Genomic DNA, 9454 nt, shown 5'->3' on the forward strand with positions numbered 1-9454 from the left:
GTTCTGTCTCATTCATTCCCCTAGTTTTTTTAATTTATTGTAAGAATATAGGATGCATGTATCTTATTTTGATAATTATAGTTCAAGTTTTTATATTTTACATACATACATTGACATACAGTTTGTATTCGATATATTATGACTTAATGTATTTAAAAATATCCATACATTATGTATTTGATATATTACATAAATCAGACATGACAACTTTTTAGACTAAGATACCTGTTAAGAGTAAGATATAAAAAAAGGCAACAAGTATCTTCTATGTCTAAAAAAAATGACTAAGTAAAACAAACTTTTTTCGTTCCATTGAATGTATTACTAATAACTACACTCTATAGCAAAAGAATATAATTCAATACAAATTATTTGTAATTTTTTTTTTTTTTGAGAAAAAATTATATCATCGTTGTATGCGCAACACTTTATGTTCTAGAAATACATATAGTTAATTAATGACTTTTCAGCATAACTTTAGTGGATAATACTAGTAAAGAATAGTGTTCTGGTGAAGAGTAAACATTACATTTTTTTAGTAAAAAGAAACTCAAAAAATTTATCACATTTTTTTTATAAATTTGGTAAAAAAAAATTTCACCCAATTCAACTCTTCGTCAAATAAATTTCTAACTTTGGTATACACTTTATGTCATGGCTCGACCCGGACATGACTGGCGCTTAGAAAAGTCATTCCCAACAAGTTTAAAAAACAGATTTCACAAAAAAAAGAATCAAATACAATTTCTTAAATACTATCAGCACATACTCAGATATTAGACTTAACTCAAATTCAACTTAAATACAAGAAATTTTAGTTTAAGATTTAGAACAACGTATAATCTAATAATTCTATATAACTTCTAAGTTGGTAGAACTATATATATAAATGTTTACAAAGCAAACCATCTCAAATTACTATGGTCAGACCTTTCTGTGATGTATGTAGCACTTTAACAAATCTAAAGATTTATCAAGATAAATACACAATACATCATGTTCTTGGACATTAAAAACCCACCAATTCAAGAGAAAACTTGAGTGAAATTGATGAAACAAAGTTAGGATCAAGGCTCTTATCTGAAAAAAAAAAAAGGAAGAAAGAACAACAGAGTGAGTTTTACAACTCAGTGGTAAACAAAGCATCCATAGCCCACACGAGATAATTGTACAATATAATGCGCTTGACTAAAGTAAATCTATTATAGTAATAGGAGTAAAATACACTCAAACACATAAGCAAATTCACTATAATAATAGGGATAGAAACATATTCCCACACATATATGATTAACTTTATATGTCAAGCATTCAAGCTTTCAATATTCTTTTATGTAAAAATAAGCAGAATGTTATCTAATCCAGAAAAAAATTTTAGAATAACAGACAAAAATAACCCTTAGGAGACTTTTCTTTTTTGTGAATTCTGAAACAGACATGTTCCATTGGTTTTGTGGACATGAAACAAACAGGTACCCTTTCATCTAATATGGCCCTGAAAATGTGATTATATTTTATCAAGATGCACCAAGTCTTGCGCCTACTACCGCTAGCTGCAATTTTTATCATAAAACCCTCCAAAACCTCTCTTATACATACAAATAATAATTAGGCTAAGGATTGTCAATCAATTCAAAAATGCGGCATCAATCAAGTACATTTATATATATATATATATATATATCACAGTCTTGTCCAAATTTAAACTAGAACTTCATCCAAAATGCAATTACAACATAAAGTATTTACTTGTAACTAAACATTTCATTGTCAAATTTGATTAATTTCAAAGGAAAATATTATGTCTCATGTGGGAAGTTTATTCTATAAAAATAACTATTATAAATATTGTTCTAATTATTAATTATTCAAGTAATTAGTTTCGAATTAACTTTTTATAATCAATAAGAATTATACGATATTAAAATATAACTACAGATACAGAGTTTACTCGTAATTTGGTCCCAAGGGGTTGAAGAGATCGAGCCCAAAGTGTCAAATTAAAGGTTGAAATTTCGTGGCTGTTGTCGGGATTTTATGGCGACAACACTAAACAAAGAAAACAATGATCATGATAGAAGGCGACGATAGCAACACGGTAGTGTTGGACATTAATGGCTCCACTAGCAGTGTGCAGTTCGACGGTGAGCTCCAGCTTTGGGAAACAAGGGAGACCAGAACGTGACAGTGATAGAGCAAAGTAGGAGTAGCTCCGACAAGCCTCCTTTCTTCAACCCAACGGCAACACAACTCCAGTTGGCACCAGCGGCATCCTCCTTCCACGACGACGGCAGCAAAGGTGTCAACAGTGGTGGCCGCTGCTTCCTCTTCCTTGAGCTCCAGTGAGACTAGGCATCGAAGTCACCCCTTCTCTCTCTCTCTCTCTCTCTCTCTCTCTCTCTCTCTCTCTCTCTCTCTCTCTCTCTCTCTCTCTCTCTCTCTCTCTCTCTCTCTCTCTCTCTCTCTCTCTCTCTCTATATATATATATATATATATATATATATATATATATGCAAACGGCAATGGCAACACTCAACCCTCCGGTGCCATCCCCACTTCCTCCTCTCTTTCTTTTTCCTTTTTTCTTTCTTTATCCTCCTCTGTTCTCCGTCTCATTCTCTTCTCTTTTTGTTTCTTTTCCCAGTGTGTGGTGAAAGGGAGAGAGGTTTGTGCGTGTGTGAATAAGGTTAAGAGAAGGGAGAAAAATATCATGGAATGGGTCCCATCATTTTATTTACTTATTTATTTATTTATTGTTATTATAATTTTTTTCTAGTTATTACATTCTTCCCTCCTTTAGAAATTTGGTCCCCGAATTTCAACCCAATATACTTTGTAATATCACATCAGCAGTACAAGTTACACATATTTTATACAATTAGGCATTGATGCAACGAATGACAAATTTAGGAATAAGATAAAAACAACATTGAGACAACCTTAACCAAAAGAAATATAATCACATCATAACACCACAAGTTTAATCATTTGTACAAATATTTAGCAAGAACAAGACTAAAGATCAAGCTATATGAGCAAAGTTGCATGAAAGAACTTAAGCACTTCAACTATACAATATTGTATCTAGAAACAAATTGAACCCAATTCATAAAGAAAAGAAAAAAATTGTGGATATTATGCAACGATCAAATACTGAACATTTTCTTAATATTCACATATACAATGTAGAAAAAAAAATCGATATGAAGCACCATCAATCTCAAAGAACATAAGGCATAATTAGATTGATATGAAAAATCTCAAAAGCATACTACAAACTCAAATTAGAGACCAAATAACATAACCAAAAGTGTAAAACATATAGAGTAACACTAATTTCAATATTGCACCCAAAACATAAAACAATAATTAAAAAGCGCAGTCATCTAAGATTCCAAGAGTTCGGGTGCAATTATTTGGTGGATAAGGATGAGAAAGGAGGCAGGGTGAAGAATTAAATAGAATATACTTAGCCAAATTCTAGACTTAGGGACAAATATAACCAACACATTGAACCAAGCATGCAAGATATAGCCAGTAAAATATTTTTAAATCATATTATGCATGTAACCTTAAATAATTATAATGTCAAGTGATAAGGGATAGAAAGGATAAACAAAAGGAAGGGAATTAATCGATCTACAAGGCTCTTTAAGAGCATTGTGGGAACAGCATATTAGGATGAATAGTTCCGCTTACTCAAACATTGCATTAGCCCTCGCGATCCTTTAGGTTAGCAATTGACAATCCCTAAACAATAAACTAACAAATGTGCTACATATACACCAATTGATAAACTAAAGACACAAAGTGGTTCATCATCAACCAGCTAAACAAATAGAATCCTATTAGTTGAGAAACAATACCACCAATTTAGTGAAATTTCAAATTTCACAACTCAACCACCATTACCATGCAGAGCACTCAAGGAGCAATAGAACCACAAATTTAGTGAAGCTCGAGAATATCAACAAGGTGACAACATATTCCAATGAGTTGCAATCCTGAGCAATTTGAAACCAGCAAGGTGATGTCTCAAAAAGGTAATACAATATATGATCAGTTAAGCAACAGAATAATTTATCAATGTAACTGCCTCAAAATTCGATCATGTTAAGAACTTTGCAAAATCTATATATCTTTGGAAGAAAAGTGGTCAATACCACAATTTAAAATAGATTGTACTTAAATTATGATGTGCGAATTTAAAGAATAATAGTACAGTTGATATCAAACGCTTAACGTATGAAGAAATGTCAAGCTAAGATGTGGGCTATGAACCAAGGCAAAGCATTAGTAGTGAAACAATCAATTTTCAAAATTACTATCAGACAACATTCAGAATACACTGTGATTGTTACAGAGAAAAAAAACATAAATAGGCACAGTATGTGAAAAGACAAGCTGAACCCACAAACAAAGCAAAGCACAATGAACCTTCATCAGAAAATTGTCGAAAAGTGCCACTCTAAAAACAGAAACACAGTAATCCTATATATAAAAGAAATAGTTGCATAGCACAGATGCAGATTGCATGATAAGCACAACACTTGATAGTTTTGACATGTTAGAATTTAATTAGGTTTCAAAAAAACAATGAAAAAAAAGGCAAAGTCATTAAGCATTTTTACTGAGAATGTGAATGCAGTACTAAACATTTTTATATAAATCTTATAGTGCTAAAAAGAGTAACTAACTTTTATGTTAAGCATCATGTAATGCACCAATGAGATAATATTAAGTAAAAGTTAGAACAACATGCTGTAACACCCTAAGTTATATCCTATCTTTGAGGGTCTTTAAATAAGATGGCACACTCGATAGAGAAAGAGACTGAACTTAATCGTTACGCAAGGAAGGGAGGAAGTACGTGTAAAGAGGAAAACAAGTAGTACTAAAACGATGATAAATATGAAATAATAAACTTATCCATGAGTACGGTTCAAAATAAAATACTTAGAGGTAATTAAACAAAGAAAAGAAACTAATACGTCCTAACTAATTTCGTTGGAGAGGTTCCCATACTTGTGTCCTATCCTATCCTTGGTCAGGACCCTTAAGTTATTCACGTATCGAGGTATCAGTGGTTTTCCTCCAACACCTTTTCGCGCAGTGAAGATCTGGTTCCGTTGTGTGGGATGAACTAGGACTCGATGGGCAACTGGGATTCTCTTTCCACGAACTCTCGACCTAAGTAGATAGTTTGGAGCACGGTAGTAGTGGTCGTAACTACCCACGCGTGCTTCGAGGGGTCATACTCAGAAGTTACCTTCGGGGGGCACTGTGTCGTCTCTATCTGCTATGCCTTGTTCCTCTGGAGACAGTATGGGAAAAGAAAAAGGGATGAGAAACTAACGTCTCAGTAGGAGTGCTATGCAACACCTCCATATCTATCTCCAGTCCACGTACGGGATTTTAAAAGAAAGTCGTACGATATGGCATGTAATATGAACCTCTTGTAAAGCGTAAAACATATAGGTAAAAAGGAAAGAACATAGAAAGAGAATAGAAGGATAACATCTTAAGTAACATCAACATAATCATAAATATATCTTAAAAAAAAACATAATCAAACTTTTCATTCATGCTTTCTCCTTTCTTAACTTGTAACTTTTATGGAAGGTATTGAGCTCAAACCGGTATAAAAGGTGGGAGTCCCCTTCCCTTACCGAAGGTTCTTATCCCAAACGTTTTGGCGATCACCTTCCCTTACCGAAGGATCATATCGATATCTTGTCTTTGGGGGTCACCTTCCCTTACCGAAGGATCATTCCCTCAGTTTAATTTACAAATAGGTTTTGTTTAACCATACACGAGAGGCAAATCATATAAGAAGAGATCATGCAAGAAAAGGGACATTTACGATGATAAAGGGATATATGAAAAACATGAGACTCTGGCATATGTATGAATTTTCTAATCAAAAGATCTTGGTAGTATAATAGCATGGATTGAAAGATGTCATATCAAAGTACAGGAAATAGGGTATTTTAAATAATTGCACAAAATATTAAAAAAATTATGTATTATCGATCCTAAGGGAATAATATAATGGTGCAAACGATCATATACATAATAAGAATAGGGTATATTAAATATTTGAATAACATATTGAGAAAGCATGTACTCTTGACTTTAAAGGAGTATTAATAACATAATGATATAAGAGGTCACATAGATGCACATAATAGAATAGAATATATTAAATATTTGAATAAAATATTGAAAAAGCATGTACTCTTGATTTTAAAGGAGTAATAATAACATAATGATATAAGAGGTCACATAGATGCATATAATAGAATAGGGTATATTAAATATTTGAATAAAATATTGAAAAAGCATGTACTCTTGATTTTAAGGGAGTAATAATAACGTAATGATATAAGAGGTCACATAGATGCATATAATAAAATAGGGTATATTAAATATTTGAATAAAATATTGAAAAAGCATGTACTCTTGATTTTAAAGGAGTAATAATAACATAATGATATAAGAGATCACATATATGGATATAATAGAATATGGTATGTTGAACAAGACATTATAAGAAGGCATGTACTCTCGGCCCCAAAGGAATATTAATAATATAATAATATAGGAGAGCACATAATAAAATGGCGTATATTAAATAGCTGAATAAGTATTATAAGAAGGCATGTACTCTCGATCCTAAGGGAATATTAACAATATAATCATATGAAAGAGCACAAAGATGGGTATAGTAAATAATTGAATGAACATCATAAGGAGACATGTACTAATGATTTAAGAAGACATGAATAACATGATGGACAGACATGATCAACATGGATAAAGGATGAGTGAAAAATAATTAATGCCCTGATAACATTCGTGAATGGAAGAAAATAAAAATGGAACATAACACATGCCAAGCATTAAAAAAAAACATAATTCCCTACTCTTTTTTTTTTCTAACGCTTCTTTGAGCTTGCCTCTTGTATTTGCACACAGAATATATTTTGTAGAGAGAGAAGGGAGAGGTTTTGGTATTTGAGAGAAGTGATTTTCTACCTATAGGTGCCCCCTATTTATATACATTTGGGGATAGAGTGGTTGGGATAATTTTAATTTCAAACCGAGGATGGTTACTAGATTCCTATCCATAAATTTAAAATTCTAAGCCTATCTCCTAACAGATTTTCAAATTTCGAATTTAATTTTGTTTCTAGAAGGGTGGTTGTTACACATGCTGAAAGAGTTGGAACAATTTTCTTGGTTAATAAAATAATTAATTTTAAAGGGAAAAAATTTAGAAGCTCAAGTTTGCTCCATAATGCAAGGACAGAAGTATTGTGCAAATCACAAGTTCACCATGACAAACTTCAATTTAAAATTATCAAGCCTCTCGTATCAGAGAAATCAAAACATTTATTAATCAGCCATATATACTACAAATCAGGCATATGATCTCCAACAACACAAGCAATCAAGAGTGTTCATTACCTCCTCTTAATAGAAATTTTGCAAGATAACAACCAAGATTAACCCAGTTAAAGTCATATCAGTCACCAATTCAACAACAAAATAATATTATTAACTACTTTATAGCAACAACAATCAATAACCTTAAGCATCCCTCAAAAAACAATTAACCAAAATTACTTATTTGTTAGTTACTGTAATCATCACTAATCAAGTAACATGAATCAGCAAATAAGTATCTAATCAGTGGCTAACCCTTACAGGCAAGCTACAATTTAATACAAATTTAAAATAATCATCAAATATTTCATAATCACCATGATTAGTCCACGAGCTCAGTAAACAAGTCTATAAAATTAGGAATCACATATAATCTAAGAGATGCATTCACTTAATGACATATAGACAAGAAGATCCTACCCTCAGTGAGGCTCAAACTTATTTTCTATACAACCAGTTATATTAAGCATAAAATTTTAGTGTTCAATCTGGTTAACATCAAATGTCAATTTCAATTATGGAAATTTCAATGACTTTGGACAAAGACAAAACTTTCTCAAAGAAACTCAAGCTATGAACTTAGTTTCTTTAAAATCAATTATCCTTGTTCGTATTATAATTAACAAACTGATTTAACATTTGTTTAACCAAAAACCAAATAAACACACATTTCAAACGGATCACAATAATTAAAGACCAAACAGAATCTAAAGCAACATAATAATTTAATGTCTTAAGGTAGATAAAAGTGGGGTTAAATATCAATTCATAATATGTACCGTTACTCAAAACATTCCATTTTTGTGAAAAAATTCCACAAACTTAAAATCTTTTAGAGAATAAGTCGAGATTGAGTACAAAGAAAAGGAAAAGAGTGCAAGAAGTGGCTGAGGTCGCATGATATCAACAACTAGAAGACAATCATGACATAAAGGACAAGGATGACAATCCTATAGGCCTCTGATATAGCCACAATTTGTACAAATAGGCGCGCTTCTATTTATACAATTGTGATCCTACCAAAGTACACTTGCTCCATACTCCATACTACATAGGTTAACCTGGCTCTGATACCAATTTGTCAATGCCCGACCCAGCCATGACTGGTGCTTAGGAAAGTCATTCCCAGCAAGCCTCAAAAACATATTTCACAAAAGAAGAATCAAATACAATTTCTTAAATACTATCTGCACATACTCAGATATTAGATTTAACTTAAATTCAACATAAATATAAGAAATTCTAGTTTAATATTTAGAACAACATATAATCTAATAATTCTATATAATTTTCAAGTTGATAGAACTATATAAATAAATGTTTACAAAGCAAATCATCTAAAATTACTTTGGTCAGACCTTTCTGTGATGTATGGAGCACTTTAACAAATGTAAAGATTTATTAAGATAAATACACAATACATCATGCCCTTAGACATTAAAAGCCCACAAATTCAAAAGAAAACTAAAGTGAAACTAATGGAACAAAGTTAGGATCAAGGCTTTTATTTGAAAAAAAAAAAGAAAGAACAACAGAGTGAGTTTTACAACTCAGTGGTAAACAAAGTATCCATATGCCACACGAGACAATTGTACAATATAATGCACTTGGCTAAAGTAAATCTATTATAGTAATAGTGAATAAAATACATTCAAACGCATAAGCAAATTTACTACAATAATAGGGATAGAAATAAATTCCCACACATAGATGATTAACTTTAGATGTCAAACATTCAAGCTTTCATTATTCTTTTATGCAAAAATAAGCGGAAGGTTATCTAATCCAGAAAAAAATTCTCAGAACAATAGACAGAAATCACCCTTAGGAGACTTTTCCTTTGCGGAATTCTGAAATAGACATGTTCCACTGGTTTTGTGGACATGAAGCAGACAGGTACCATTTCATCTCATGTGGCTCTGAAAATGTAATTATATTTTATCAAGGTGCACCATGTCTTGTGCCTACTGCTACTAGCTGCAGTTTTTATCATAAAACCCTCTAA

The sequence above is a fragment of the Arachis hypogaea genome, chromosome 18 (genome assembly GCF_003086295.3).
Source record: "Arachis hypogaea cultivar Tifrunner chromosome 18, arahy.Tifrunner.gnm2.J5K5, whole genome shotgun sequence".
In the NCBI taxonomy this organism is placed as follows: domain Eukaryota; kingdom Viridiplantae; phylum Streptophyta; class Magnoliopsida; order Fabales; family Fabaceae; genus Arachis; species Arachis hypogaea.